At 45.5% G+C, this 15672-nt stretch overlaps 1 long non-coding RNA gene across 1 annotated transcript in view; it reads right to left on the bottom strand.

Moving 5' to 3' along the window:
- Positions 1-15338, bottom strand: part of LOC141576904 (uncharacterized) — a 46759-nt gene extending 31421 nt beyond the window's left edge. Inside the window, exons 1-6 of the long non-coding RNA XR_012505318.1 lie at positions 13953-15338; positions 13707-13816; positions 11762-12314; positions 4300-4459; positions 1009-1241; positions 524-663 (exon numbers count right to left, since the gene is read on the bottom strand). This is a non-coding gene — a long non-coding RNA (uncharacterized LOC141576904). The remainder of the gene's footprint in view (positions 1-523; positions 664-1008; positions 1242-4299; positions 4460-11761; positions 12315-13706; positions 13817-13952) is intronic.
- Positions 15339-15672: the final 334 nt, after the last annotated feature.

The following is a 15672-nucleotide window of genomic DNA, read 5'->3' as shown; positions in this document are numbered from 1 at the left end:
TTCTGAAGTGATGAAAACGTTCTGGAATATTAATGGTTGCACCACTGTGAATATGCTAAAGCTGCTGAATTGTAGCATTTAAGTGGGTGGACTTCATGGTGTGTGAACAATATCACAATAAAGATGTTAAATGAAAAAATATTTCTTGACAATTATTTTTCCCTCTATACAACTAGTCTGCCCCACAATTTAAGAACAAAAAAACCAAAACAAACCAAATTTTGCCAGGAGCTCTTTAGGACTGCAATGTCCCTGAGTCTCCAAAGCCTCTGGTGGTGCTGTTCCTGTTAACACACCCTAGCTGGGCTGGGCTAGTTAGGGACTGTAACTATCTTTTTAAGATCGACGGTCACACTTTTCACCCTGGGAGAGGGAAGGATGGAGGATGTCACAGCCTCATGCCTTCAGCTCATTTTTAACTGAACCAAGCCTTGCTTTCAACACTGTAATCCCTCTCACTATAAAAACAGTGACATCATCAAGCACCGCCATCATAACACGTGAAAGTGTTCAAGGTACTTACCTGGGGCAGAAACACTGAGGGAGGAGACGGAAGCTCGCTCAGCAATGACGCTCCCTTTTCCCGACTCCACCAGGAGAAGCTGGGCTTTACAGCCGGAGGCTCTCAGCCGGGGGAGCAGCGCAGACGCCACTGAGCTGGACCTCAGGGATCGGGAAAGGGAGAGGAGGGCAGCCCCGGGGTCGCGGGGCAGGGAAAGTGGGGGGGGACGAGGGCTTCAGGACCGCTCGGAGACCAGCCCCAGCCCCAGCCGCCCGCCCCCATCCGGGTCCGCAGACCCCGCCCGCCCGGGACACAGCCCGCCCAGGGGCGGGGACGGGCCGGCGGCCGAGGAGAGGCAGCCCGGGAGGAGAGGACTCGCTGGCGGGAGAGGGGAAGGGGACGCCAGCCGCGGACTGAGGGGAGCCCAGCTGGGGCGAGAGGCGGCAGGTGCACACCTGGCCCTGGACAGCTGTGGCCGGGGCGCCAGGGCAGGAGAAAATTCCTACCGGGCGAAAGAGCTGAGCAGCCTTTGGGGCCGATCCCCGGCTCGGAGCTGGAGCTTCCAACCCTCGTTCCAGCTGGCACCGACTGCGCATGTGCAGGAGGGCCAGCGATCCTCTCGGAGTTCTGTGAGAGAAGGTGGGGAAGCGAGGGACAGAGAAGATGGGAGGAGGAGGGGAGAAGTGGAAAAGTGGAGGGAGAGACAGATGGACAGGAGGAGCAGAGAGAAGGCAGGGGTCTGGAGGGTGGAGGAGAGTAGCAGTGATGGAGAGAAATAGTTTTAACTCTGGGGGCATCCTGAAGGAGGCAGCAGTCCTGCCTCTGCACACTTCTCTAACCCTTCAAGGACCACAGCTCATATTTTACCTCCCTGGTCCAGCACTCCACCCAACGCCTCTGCAGGACCCCTACGGGTATCACACCCGTTGCCCCCAAGCGGAGCTGGGTTTCCTTTTGCTCTGGGAACCAAGCACCCTCAGGTGTTGTTGCTCAGAACTACCTTGGAAAGAGTACATATTCCCCTTTTACACGCTGGGAATCAGGCAGGCAAGATCTCTGCCTTAGGTCCACTGTCCCAGGTGTTGTGCTGGCGGGGAGCGGGAGGTACAAGTCAGATTCCAGAAGGAGCATACTGCCTGAGTGTTGGTGCATAGTCCCCATCCCTCCTGGGTAAACCACACCCCACCCTCGGGGAACCATCAAGGGCAAACAGTATGTCCCTGGGTGTGGGATAGCTGCCCTCATTTCCAGTGCCCAGCTTGCTAGGAAGATAGGAGTGTTACTGAGTCCAAATTCATTCTCCTCATTGCAGGACAGGGCAGTTAGTTGGGGGACCAGGTGTTGGGGCATGGAATAGAAAGTTTCTGTAGACCTAGATGTCAAACTAATGTCCTGGAAAACCATCTCCCCAAGTCAGAATTCAGGCTCCTTTCCTACGTGCTTGGTTGTTGCAATCTTCTTGGTGTAGGAATACTTTGTTGTTAGAATCCTTTGTTCTTGCAGCTATCTGCCTGGGTCAGATCCCTGTAAACCTCCAACAAAACAAACGTTATTTTCTATTATGTAACTTGTTATCTTTATATGAATGGAAAAGTGTTAAATATTCTTAAAAGTCAGAGCCTTCAAAATAGGCTCTCCTGTATATTTTAGGCTCTAGGCAACATTGTTTTACAAGCAAGATGAAGCCTGGGAGACAGAGCACAGGGTTAAAGTCAAAGGAACAGATCTAATATGGAGTCAGATTTGTTCTTTTCTATTACCAGGGCAGAAGACACTTGAGGATTTAAATCCCTTTAAGTTAAAAATAAGTAATAATTTAAAGGAATTTACATACATAGGTCGGAATGTGCATAGCTTATCTGGAAAACACAGAAAGGATTGTAAACTGTGGCATCTCCAGGGAGGGCTGAAATAAGAGAGGATGAGGGAAAACTTCTTTCACTTGTGTATTTTTGTGCTCTGTTTGAATTTTTTTAACCACATGCATTTATTTCTTTTTCAGTTAAGAAAATGTGTAATGGAGCAAAGGAGTAGCAAGCTCAGCAAATACAGCAGCCATGGAATCACTGAGCCATCAATTTTGATTTAAGCCAGGAAGCATTTATTGACTCTCTCCTATGTGCCCAGTGCTGTTTTAAGACTTCTTTTATTTTTTTTTTTTATAAAATAATAAAGTGCTATTCCTCACCCCTGCCCATGGCTGGTGGAAAACCAACTGAGTTGTTATTGAGTTGTTTTCCAAGAAGTAGAGATCAGTTATAAACAGAACACATCTTCAGGGCAAAACAGGCCGAGTGGTTTTACAGCACACCAGATAGCTATGAAGGGTTTTCAACAGAGGCACACAGAGGCTGAGAGAGAAAGCCTCCAGGACCCTACAAAAAGCTGCCCAAACTGCCTTCTCCATGGCGCTACTGAAATAGGAAAGAAAAAATCTGACTCCATATTAGATGTGTTCCTTTGACTTTAACCCTGTGCCCTGTTTCCTAGGCTTAGTCTTGTTGGTTCTGCACCTTTTGTAAAACAATGTTGCCTAGAGCCTGAAATATACAGGAGAACCTATTCTCAAGGCTCTGACTTTGAAGGATATTAACACTTTTCTATTCACATAAAGATAACAAGTTACAGAATAGAAAATAACATTTGTTTGTTGGAGGTTTACACGGATGTGACCCAGGTGAAGAGCTGCAAGAACAAAGGATTCTAACAACAAAGAATTCATACACCAAGTTTGCAACAACCAAGCATTCCCACTTCCCATTTTTAATATAAGAAGAGCCTGAAATCTGACTTGTGGTGATGGTTCCCCAGGACATTATTCTATCATTTCTCAGCTGGCTTTCCAAATTAAAGTCACTATTTCTTGCCCCAAAACCTGGTCTCCTGATTTATTGGCCTGTAATGCACGAGCAGAACAAGCCCTGACTCGGAAACACAAACAGACATTGAAAGTACCCATTTGGTATATTAAATGACCTGCTTCTACTCATCTTCCTGATGTTTTATTCTCTTGACCACTCCTGCTATGTTTATGAAAAACCTGTCATGTGGACACATTTCCACCTCTAGCCACTACCCTTCCAGGTAAGAACTGATGCCAAGAAGGCAATGGAAGTTGCTAGAAGGTATTACCTGGCCAAAATAGAGCAGAAGTGGGTTCTGGCTGATGTTCAGGAGCAGGCTGGAACACCTGACAAGATATTATAAGTACGGATAGACAGCTGGGCACCAAAGGAGAAGCTTCTAAACTTCCATGAGGGACTTGTTGGATAGGAAGGAAAAGTCCCATACTATAGCTCGGATCACACCACGAGCTTCCTGGGCGAGTCTGGGCAAGTAATTTAAAATCTCTTGGCCCGTGCTGTCCAACATGGGAGCCACCAGCATCATGCAGGATTATGAAGTTATTCTGTAGCCAGACAGAATTATAAAAAGACATTTTATTGCAAAGGCCCAGCAGGTATAATATTTAAAAACGTTATTGGTTATCTTGACCTAACGAGTTATTTTTGTATGTGTAGCTTTCTGTGGTTTGTAAGGCCTGTGACTAATGATTCCGTTACAGTGAAGTGTTTTGAAATTATAAGTTACTGGACACAGTACCCTCATATCACAGTTGAAAAAAACTGATCCACATAAGCAAGGTGATCTGACATATTAGTTATGAGCAGGGGCTCTGGGGCCAGCCTGCCTGAGTATAAATTCTCACTCTGCCTCCAGGGGGTTCTGTGTGAATCTTGGACAAATTATTGTTGTTTTTGTTGTCATTGTTATTATTTGTGCCTCTTTTTCCTTACCTTTTAAGTAGCGAGGAATATGTAGACTCTATCTCCTACTGTGTTGGCAGGATTAAATGAGTAAACGTCTGGGCTGCCCACTTCCCTGGGTTTCAGCATTCTCCAGGCAATCAGTGCCAAACTCAGAGGCATTCTCCACTGTCTTCGTCAGTCTGGGATGCTGTAACAAATTACCGTGGGTCGGGTGGCTTAAACAACCAGCATATTCCTTATGGTTTGGAGGCTGAGACTTTCAATGTCAATGTATCCTTGAGAGGATTGCCAGCTCGAAGATGGCTGTCTTCCCAATATCTTCATATCTGAGAGCAGAGAGAAGCAAGCACTCTGGGGGCTTGTATAAGAACACTAATCCCATTCATGAGGGCTCTACTCTCATGACCTCATTTTATCCTACTAATCACCTCCCAAAGGCCCCGCCTCCCAATACCATCACCCTGGGAGATGGGGTTTTGACATGGATTTTGAGGGGATGCAAACATTCAGTCCACACATCGGCTAACTCTCCCCAACATGCAGTCATCAAACCTGTAGCTAATTTCAAAGTAATGTTTATATCTCTCTGCCCATTTCCATTCCTACATCCACTATCACTGAAGCCCTGTTACATTTTATTCCTTATTTATCTGGTAGAGATTTAATTGATTCCTCTAACTCCAATGCTCCCCTCGCTCCAGTCTGCTTAACAGCCCTGCCAGGTAGGTCTTCCTTAAATCACCTTCCCACTTTACCTGGTTGTTTTTTAGGTGTAAATGTCAGAATCCTCTCCACACACCATCCTATACCTTTAATCCGTTAAACTACGGCTCACTATGTTATTTTCCTTTTACCAATGTAAGAAATTTCCATAAGCTTAAGAGCTTAAACCAGCACAGATTTATCAGCTTATGGCTGTGGAGGTCAGAGATCCAACACAGTTCTCATTGGGCTAAATTCAAGGTAGCAGCAGGGTTCCTTCCTTCTAGAAGGTCTAGAAGAGAATGTTTCCTTGTTGTTGTTTTTTTTTTCCAGTTTCCAGAGGTCACCCACCTTCCTTAGCTTGTGCCCCACGACTTCCTCCATTTTCATGGTCAGCAGCCTTTCTGAACATTGCTCTATGGCTACACCTCCCTCTGATTTTCAACTCAGCTGGGAAATGTCATCCATTTTAAGGACCCCTGTGATTACATTCGGCCCACCTGGACAATCCAGGCTACTCACCCTATTGTCTCATCTCAGGATCCCCTTGTCCCATCCCATTCAGGCATTATGAATGTGGCTGTGACACTCACCTTGTGTAACTTTTCCTCTCATGAGCATTTTATGGTTCAAGGCACTTATGAATGACTTTTTGTTTTTCTTCCTTAGCCTTTCTACATTCAGTATGTCTGGTGAGATTATATGAATCCTTTTTATTTGTCCCCCTGCACTAATGTTTAATAATGTATCATGGGTTTAAAATGCTAACTGATAGACAATTTAGAAGACAGAAATCCTCTAAGATTTTTGTCCTAAATTATCTGTCATGCATTTTGCCATGTACAGTAACATGTCACAGTGGCTACCCTGTGGCCAGGGAGGGACATGATTCTGCCATCACACTCCCCTCATTCTCACCAATGTGCTGATCACCTAACCAAGGACCTATGCTCCCCGCTTCGCTCACTTCCTCCTCCTTTCCATTGACTACCCTGTTCCCATCGCTTCCTTCATTCAGCACATCAGGATTTCATGACCACATTCTTCTCTAAATGGAATGGGTATCTTGAAACTAAAGTCTGACAACTGTTCTTACTGTATATGCACACACTGACCTGCACATAACCCCGTCCAGCTCTTTATTTTCCTAGAATCTCCCAGAGGAGTCAGTTAAATGATGATGGTGATGATGATGATGATACTGACAATGATGACAGGGAACTCTCAAGGATTCTGATAAAGAGGGAATCAATAAAGGGAGGGAATTATTGCAAAATTGCCCCAGAGACAGGCTTAAAAGTAAATAACTGCTATAGTGTTTAATGAAATTGAGTAATATTTAACTATTTTTAAAACTTTATATCACTGAATTTAAAATTTTAATGGGAATTCTCATTCACCAGTAACCAAGATTCAACTCTAGGACCAAAGTCTAAGGATTTCGATCTTCTAACAAATTGTCCACTAGCCTTTTAAACACGTGATCCTTTTAAAAAGCTTAGTGCTGGGCTGAAAATAAGCAGGATTCATATAATCTCAACAGACACAGTGAATGTGGAAAGACTAAGGAAGAAAAACAAAAAGCCATTCATAACATCTTGAACTTCACATTGCTCACAGGAGAAAATGTTAGCCAAGGTGAGCGTCACATCAACATGACGCCTGAGTGGGATGGGGAAGCTGATCTTCCTCATCAGACATTTATGCTGATTTGTTAGATGCCAACACAGTTTCCTCATTGGATTTGCTTCTAACAAGTATGGAAGAATTTACGTTCTACCAAAAGCAGTCTAAACATTTTCCCCTGCTGTCAGGTCTCTGGACTGAATGTCCCCACAAGAAGGACATGAATATGTTTCATAGGGAATTCTTCCTGAGAAGCAACAGGATTTTCGAGGGCAGAACTGCAGGCCCCCCATGGAGGGCTGGAGGAGGGCTACAGGGGGCACTGGAAAAACAGCAGGAGTGAGTTCAGATACTACTGCTCAGGTCGCCAAAGACAGCATTGCTATCTCTGAGGATATGACATTCTCCCGAAAGTTCCATTAGTGAAGGTACCTGTGAACACTAAGCAGGTTGTTAAGACACAGCAGCACATAATTTGCTTCACAGCTCAATTACAGTATGTTTTGATATTTGGAAAATAATTAGCCCATTGTCCTTTGAAACTGCAGCAGTAGCAATAGAAATAAAAAAGGCTGAGCCGTCTTGGAGACAACAATCAATAAACAATTCTAAATCTGCAGGATTCCTTGACGATATGCAAGCAATGAGCTAGATGTGTGCTGCAGATACTTCTTACTACAGGGCTCACTCCTGCAAAGCATAGAACTAGTTTTCTCAGCAGACAGTGGGAATCAAGTCAAGATTCCAAATCCTGAGAGATTTACTATATGACAGGAAAGACCACACAAGTACATCCAGCCAAATATGAATAAATGTAATCAAATATTATCAAATGTGATTGGAGCACAGATGAAACAGAAATTCCTTTCACCTGGGATCTAGAGAGACTTCTTCAGAAAATGTGGCTTTGGAGATGGCCAAAGACATGGGTGGAATTTTGGCAGAACAGGATGTAAGGAATTTTAAAACTGATTCTAAAATTCATATAAAAATTCAAAGGATCCCAAATATCCAAAACAATTTTGAACAAGAAAAACAAAGTTGAAAGACTTGCACTATCTGATTTTCAGCCTTTTTTTTTTTTTTTAAACTACAATAATCAGAAAGTATGGTGTTGGTGTAAAACAGGAAAATAGAATAATGGAGCAGAATAGAATGTTCAGAACTAAACCAACACTTATATAGACAATTGATTCTCAAAAAGGATGCAGTGGAGAAAGGATCTTTTCAACAAGTAGTGCTGGAAGAATTAGAGAGTGATATGCAAAAAAAAAAAAATTAACTTTGATCCACACCTCACAAAATATACAAAAATTAACTCACAATGGATCATAGATCTTAATAGGAAATCTAAAACTATAAAACAGCTAGGAGAAAAAGCATAGGTTTAAGCTTTGTGACCTTGGGTTTGGCAAATATTTCTTTGCTATGACACCAAAAGTATAATCTATTTTAAAAAGAAACTGATAGAGTGAACTTTATCAAAATGAAGACTCTTCAAAGCTGTTCTAAACACTGCTAAGCAAATGAAAAGACAAGCCATAGACAGAAGCTATTTGCAGATCATATATCTGATAAAGGTCTCTCTTTGTATCTGACCCAGAATAAAGAGGTCTCAAAACTCAATAATAATGCAAACACCTGAATGAATGAATGAGGCCAGAAAACACACTTCAGTAAAGATATCCAGATGGATAATAAGCATATGAAAAGATGCTGATTAAAGATGCCATTAGTCATTAGAGAAATGCTTTTAAAAACCACAGTGAGATACTAGTACACATACATACAAGAATGAATACGATAAGAAAGACGGACCTTACAAAGCGCTGGCAAGGAAGTAGAGCAACCAGAGCTCATACACACCACAAGGAATTTACAGTAGTACAACCATTTTGGAAAAGTCTTTAACAGTTTCTTTAAAAAAGGTAAATACCTATCTACCATATAACCCAGATATTCCTCATCTGGTGCTTTAGAAAAGAAAAGCATATGTCCATATAAAGACTTGTAACCAAATATTCACTGCAATTTTATTTATAATAGCTCAAGTTGTAAATAACCCATGTATCCATCAAGAAGTAAATGGAGAAACAAATGATGGTCTATCCAAACACTGCTCACAACAAACTATTCAGTAAAAACTCAGCACTAAACAATACTCTGCTATAAGACAAATAAGCTATTAATACAGCAACACAGATGACTCTCAAAATAATTACACTGAATGAAAGAAGTCAGACAACATAGAGTAGATACTGCATTAATCCATTCATACAAGGATCTTGAAAATGCAGACCAATATGTTGTGATGGAAAGCAGATCAATGGTTTCCAGGGGAAGAGATGGGGAGGGAGGGAGGGACAACAAATGGCAGGAGAGAAGCTTTGTGGGTGATGGGTATGTTCACTCTCTTGAATGTGGTTATGGTTTCTTGGGGATATACTTATGTCAAAACGTATTAGCTGTACACTTTATACGTGTGAAAATTACTTTGCCAAGTGTACCTCAAAGCTGTTTTAAGAAAAAAGGCACTTCAGTCCTGATCCACCTCAGCGCCTGATTGGAGTGACATGATCAGTCCCTCACCCTGTTTGCCTAACAGGAAGGTAGAAAACCTCTCACGGAAAATAACATATGGATTTTTCATTTGCAATGTCTGCCATGTAATAAAGAATTTCAAGACATGCAACATGTCAAGACTATATAACGGATAATATGAGAATAAGAAACATTAGACAAAGGATGCAAACCCCCAGGTGATGTAGGCATCAGAGTTACCGATAAAGGCTATAAAATACTTTTAATATATTCAAGAAAATAAGGAAATTATGGGAGAATAGATAACAGGGTAAAGACTTTCACCAGAGAAATATACTGGAATGTATTTTTAAGAAAAATCAGACAGATAGTCTAGAACTGAAGCTTTCAGCTCTGGAAACAGGTAAACAGAGCTAATTAGGATCCCTTTTAAGTAAAACTTTCAGTAATGCCGGGTAAACTACAACAAAAGTAATACAGAGCTAACTATGGAGAGAGAAGTTCCCAGGTGACAATACAAAGAGGACACTTAAAGCCCAGATTGGTAATCTTGTGAGCTGATGCCACGGCATCCTGGAGGGAAGGGTTTTTAATCTGCATGTATATAGGGATACAATGTCCATTTAGGGAAAAGGGTCCATACCAGATGTAGAAGACTCTTCCTTTATATTTATACAGTCAGAGACAGAGATGTAAAGTGGCAGCAGAGGTCACAGTGACACAGGGCCCTGGGCCAAGGAGTGTGAGCACCTCTGCAAGCTGGGAAAGGTAGGAAGACGAATCCCTCCCTAGAGCCTCAGTGTGGAATGTAGCCTTGGCCACACGTTGGTTTTAGCCCACTGACATAGACTTTGCACTTCTGCACTCTAGAAGAGTGAGAGGATGAATGTGTATTGCTTTAAGCCACTGAGTCTGTGGTCCTTTGTTACAACAGCGATAGGAAAGGCACTCAGGAACCAACATGAACATGAACCCCAGGCTGCCTGCTGTGCCGGCAGGAAGTCCTTTGTCTCTGATCCTGGGGGAGTCTCCTGTCTTCTGGCAGCATCCACAAACTGCCTCATGCTAACTTGGCAGCTTGCAGAGGGTTAAATCTTAACCCTGCAAGGTTCTTGATATTTAGTTAATAAAAATGATGCTGTCATCATGGGTATTTTTCCATCTTTTAAATACCCTTCAGTCTTCTAATAAAGCTACTTCTAATTGAGAGACAGTGTAAATAGTTTTCAATCTTCATAATAAATAACTGTGGTTTTGTTTGGTTACTTAAATTGTGAATAATAATATTCACATTAGTAAAAGTTATTAAAATCAACATTGTTTAATGAAAATATCATTTCTTTTTGCATGAACATGTATTAGCTACAAGAAATGTTCCATGCTTTGTTCTACGATTTACGGTTAGAGCCTTAAAGAATAATATTTTCCTCAAAAGATATTATGGTGAAGGTATTTCTTTAGGTGGAACACTTCCTGCATCATATCTGGTTCATGGCTCAGGCCACTGGGAACCTAGAGATGATAGAAATTAGGAGGCATTATAAACACAGAATCATTTTTAAAGGAATTAAAAAACTGGATGTGTGAAAACAAAGAATCAGATAATATTCTGGTGAAATAAATGTATTTTTCAGCTTAAGCAAGACATGGAGTGAATAAATCTAAAATTAAAAAAACACTCAGAGATTAGCAGCGAGTCATGCATGCAGTGTGACTGATCAAAACCAAGTTGTTTCCAAACCAGTGTGCAGGCTTGATGCCTTCATCAATCAAGTCTGTGTGGCACCAGGCCACCTCAAATACATGTTGATGAGGTATTTATAAGCCCTTCACCATCCCAGCACAAAGCCCACACATGAGCCACAAGACCATCACCTACACATCTGCAAAACACCCAGCATGGTGAATAGCACTTTTCTTGTTCAGTAGCCGGTGGCAGGGCACTGTGAACAGACAGAGACACAGGGACACAGGGACACAGAAGCACCTCCCCTCACTCAGCTGATAACCTTCTGTGCATTCCTGGGGACAGGATTGTCATAAAATACACCATGGATTGATCCTCCTCCTAGGAAAGGAACGGTAGGGCTGTCCTCAGGTTTGAGCAAGGGTGGCTGGAGGATCTCAGAAGAGCTGTTTCAGCACAACCAATAGAAATGTCGGCCACCGTGACCACGAGAGACAAGTCTCCTGCCATCCCGGTAGGCATTTGGGCTCCTGACAAAAGCTGGGCTCAGTAAAGGCTTGAGTAGAAGGCACAGAACTGAGGGATGCCCCAGCAAGAGACAGGAGGTAGGGCCTGGTTTATACTGCTCTGGGTGTATCCCAGCCTCATCCGAATACGAAATCAGAAATTTGCAAAACAGCAGAGCTGGGATGGCTCACCTACTCCAGACTCCTCACCTTACAGTTTAAAGGGTCGCAGCCCTGAGAGGTAAAGCAACGTGCTAAAGGCAGAGCGTGGAAGTGGCAGCACCAGATAAAACGCACCGTGCCAACCCCCGTTCAAGGCCGCTGACACTGAGGAAGGGGCCAAGGTTTCCAACTAGGAGAATGAGACAGTGTAAATACTTTGTTCCCCCCAAAACCCCAAATGTTTCTTAAAGGCACAAAATCTCACCTTAACTAGCTCTCTTCTGAGGGGGCTCTCTTCTGTCTCCGTCTTTCTGTCTGTCTCCATTTCTCTCTCTCAGACACAAACACATACAATTTTGTGAAAGGGGACTTCCTGCCATACAAAGACAGACTTCACATCTTCAGAAAGACACTTGACAAAGCACGTTTCCAATTCAAGTCTTTGTGTGAGGTCTGGGCAACTGGCTTATTTTCTAGAACAATTGGTGGTTTCAAAATCAGGAGATCATCTTCCCCAAAGGAAGAATTCTGATCCTGTTGATGAAGTTGGGGATGTCACATTTCATGAGCCTGTTCGGCTCCTCCTCTGGCCACCTGCTGCATCTGATGGCTTCCTGGAGCCGAACATCACTGTCAAGGGCTATAGTTGGTATACAAGCTTTGGCCTTGTCCAAGTGGTCCACTTCATTGACGTAGCAGTGAAAGAGGGACCTAGATTCGTCATTGCCCTGCCAGAGAACACCTTGGGCAGCAGCAGTCTTCCAAAGTCTGACACAAACCTGTTCAGTCTGAATCTCTTCTCGGGAGACTCTGTATTGCTATAAAGAAAACCAAAATAAAAGATCGCTCACACCCTAGCTCAGTGACCTGAAAAATCATAGTTTTTGCCATCTACTGAGAGCAAATCCCTGCACAGAGCATGCTGAAAAGCACTGGAAGTGAGAGATATCACTTCTGAACACATAAAATTAAACCCAAGGCAAAAGTCACAAGTGAGGGCCCTTGGACCATCCTGAAAAGACATCGCTCCGTGAGAATCAATATTGGTGCATTACACACCAGTGTTTCTCAGTGGGACACTCAGATCATCTTCATCAGAATTATTTAAAGTGCTTCTTAAAATGCAGAATATTGGGGTGCACACCCTCAGTGTCTCCAGAGTTAGGGACGTGTAGTCTGTATTTTCATAGCCACCAAGATCACTAAACATGCTCAGGTTTAGCACCGCATTCTACATCGGGTCACCTGAGCAACGACAACGCTGTCTCACAGGGTGGGGTGTGCCATGTGTGTCAGGGTGCTGTCCTACCCACGTGTCTCCCCTGAATCTCAGAACTGACAGTGCAGCCCCATTGGGCAAGAAATACCACCATTTCACAATGCATATGCAGGGCGCCCGACTGACAGATACAATCAGTGATAGGAGAGGGGACAAAGGTCAGGTTCCTGATACCTTGTTTCACTTACTGTGGGACAAATGATCAATTCAAGTGTAATAAACCAGTGGATGAGTGAATAACATGACTCTCGTTAGTCCCAAAAGTGTCTGGAAGAGCGAGCCTGGGCACACTGAGAACCATAACAGCCCATCTACTTAATTGCCATCCTCCCCAGATTTATGTAAAGGTTACTTCCACCCAGGCAGTGACTCCTGAATGGCAAGAATCATCTGAACACACTCTCAAATCCAGAACAGAAGCTGACAACAATTAGGCTCTGGAGTCTGTGTTTAGCGAGTGTGGAATCTCAGTGATGCCAGCTCTTAGACCTTACCTTCCCATCCCACCCCTCACGATATGGCCCTTATGACCAGCTCTCCCGGGGCTGCGGCCATGGAACCCATTTACAGGACTGGAAGAATCTGATCATGTAAACCATCCCCAGATAAACATCAAGAGTCACCTGCATTTCAGGGATCAGTAATCCCAGAAGCTTTGCAGTTCAGGCAGCTGAGGGATTTTTATATCAGCTCTGCCTTCTACTGAGACTGCCTGGGTGACATCAGACAAGGAATTCTCAAAAGCCTGAGCTTTTCCTTTCAGGAATAATCTACTTAAAAAATCTCGTTGACCACTCAACAAATGTGATGTGAAGATCAATGATTTACGCAGGAGGACAACATTCACTAGGTAGAGGATTTAGAATCAGAGAAAAATCATTTGAGAAAGATTGACAGAATGTAGCTTTAATGCAAATTTAAGTATTCTTACCTTTCAGTAAATCATCTTCCCCTACTTATCACTTCACCCAAATTTAAAAGATGTTTGAGAACAGGGATGACTGTGCCAGCAATCTGTGACCCAATAACCTAAAATGTCACCTAGGAAATAGAGGGGAGTAACACATTTTTAAAAAGCATGGTGAAGATGGCAGGGCCATCCCCCAACTCCAGACTAAGAAGCTCTGTATAATAGCATTCTTGCCTGCCTGGGGCATCAGCTGATGTGAAAACCCACCCAAAAAACTCACTGTCCAGCAGCTCTTCCGTAACACAGGCTACACTTTCTCAGAATTAAGAATTGGGTCCAGTAACCCCTTTGCTGGAGAATAAAGACAAAGAAGAATAAGAGAGTTCTGCCCCTCCCCAGGGGAGAGCCCAGACCTTGGGATGCATGCGCTGCGCCCACCTCCCAAGAGAATGATAAACTGGAGAAGGGCATCCTGCGAAACTGGGGCAGCAAAGGTTGAGATGGGAACAAATTGACCAGCTGTCCAGGGACAGCCCCCTTCGTCGCTGCTTGGCGGCTGCCTCCTCCCCCTCAGCACATCCTGAAACTGTCAGGGAAACTGTGCCTTGCGACCTGGGGCAACAGAGGATGCCCCCAAGCCAAGCTTCGGGGGAGATGGGGGCTAAACCACCAGCTCCCAAGCGGCAGGCTCCATACCCCCGCCAACACCCCGCCACCCCCGCACCCTACCGCAAACCCGGGGCAATATCACCCGGAGAAGGGTGACCTGGGAACGAGGGGCAGCAGAGTTCTCCCCACGTCAGGCCTCCAGAGAGGTGGGATCTTATTCTCCAGCTCGCCAGGGGCAGCCCCCCTCTCCTCTCCCCCACCCCGATCTCACCGCGCCCACCTCCCAGGAGCAACCTGACCGGGTGTGGGATGTCGGGTCAATCTTGGGAGGGAGAGGCCATCCCCAGGCCAGGTCAGGGGAGAGAAGAAGTGGCCCCATTAGGCGGGGCAGCCGGCCGTCGCAGCTGCCTCTGCCCCTCGACCGCATCGCGCCCGCCTCCCAGGAGCAAGCTGACCTGGAGACGGGCATCGGCTTCTTGGGCAGCAGAGGACGCCCCCAGGTTTGGCCGCGGGGAAGAGGAGAGCAAAGTGACAGGCTCCGCGCTGCAGGTCCTCTACCCCCGCCATCGCCAACCCCGCACCTTAAAAGCACCACCCAGGGCGCCCCTCCCCCAGCAGGATCAATGGGACAGGTGTGTCTGGTGATCTGGGGCAGGAGAGGCCACTCCCACACCAGGACAACAGGGAGACAGGAGTCAATCCACCAGCTCCCCAAGGCAGCCCCCTACCCCCGCAGCAGCCACCACTCTTGCCCCCTGACCTCACGGTGGCCTCCTCTAGGGAGCAGGCTGACCTGGAGATGGACGTCCGGCGAACTAGGGACAACAGGGACCGCCCCCAGGGCAAACCATGGGGGAAATTGGAGCAAATGGACCGGCTCCAAGGGAAAACCTGCCGCTGCTTCCACCACCCACAACGTAACACGCCCGCCTCCTGGGGTCAGGCCGACTAGGATACACGTGTCTCTTAACCCAGGGCAACAGAGACCGCCCCCAGGACAAGCCGCGGGGAAGATGGGAACAAATGGGCCCGCTCCCCCGCTGCAGGCCCCCGACCCACGCCACCCCTGCACCCTGACTACCCTGCCTCCCGCCCCCAGCAGGCAAAGTGAGACAGGGATGTCCCTGGACCTGGCGCAGCAGAGGCCGCCTGCAGGCCACGCGGCACAGACATGGGAGCTAATCCACAAGCTCCCCCGGGGCAGCCTCCCTATCCCCGCAGCCACCACCTTCCCAGCTCCCTGACTGCACAGCACCCATCTCCCAGGGTCAAGCTCACCTGGAGTCGGACCTCAGGCAAATCTCCGGTGGCAGATGTCACCCCCAGGCCAGGCCGCGGGGGAGAGAAGAAATGGAGCAGCTCCCTGTAACGGACCACT

This window comes from Camelus bactrianus, unplaced genomic scaffold, assembly GCF_048773025.1.
Source record: "Camelus bactrianus isolate YW-2024 breed Bactrian camel unplaced genomic scaffold, ASM4877302v1 HiC_scaffold_44, whole genome shotgun sequence".
Classification (NCBI taxonomy): domain Eukaryota; kingdom Metazoa; phylum Chordata; class Mammalia; order Artiodactyla; family Camelidae; genus Camelus; species Camelus bactrianus.
This window is presented reverse-complemented; position numbering and strand designations above follow the sequence as displayed.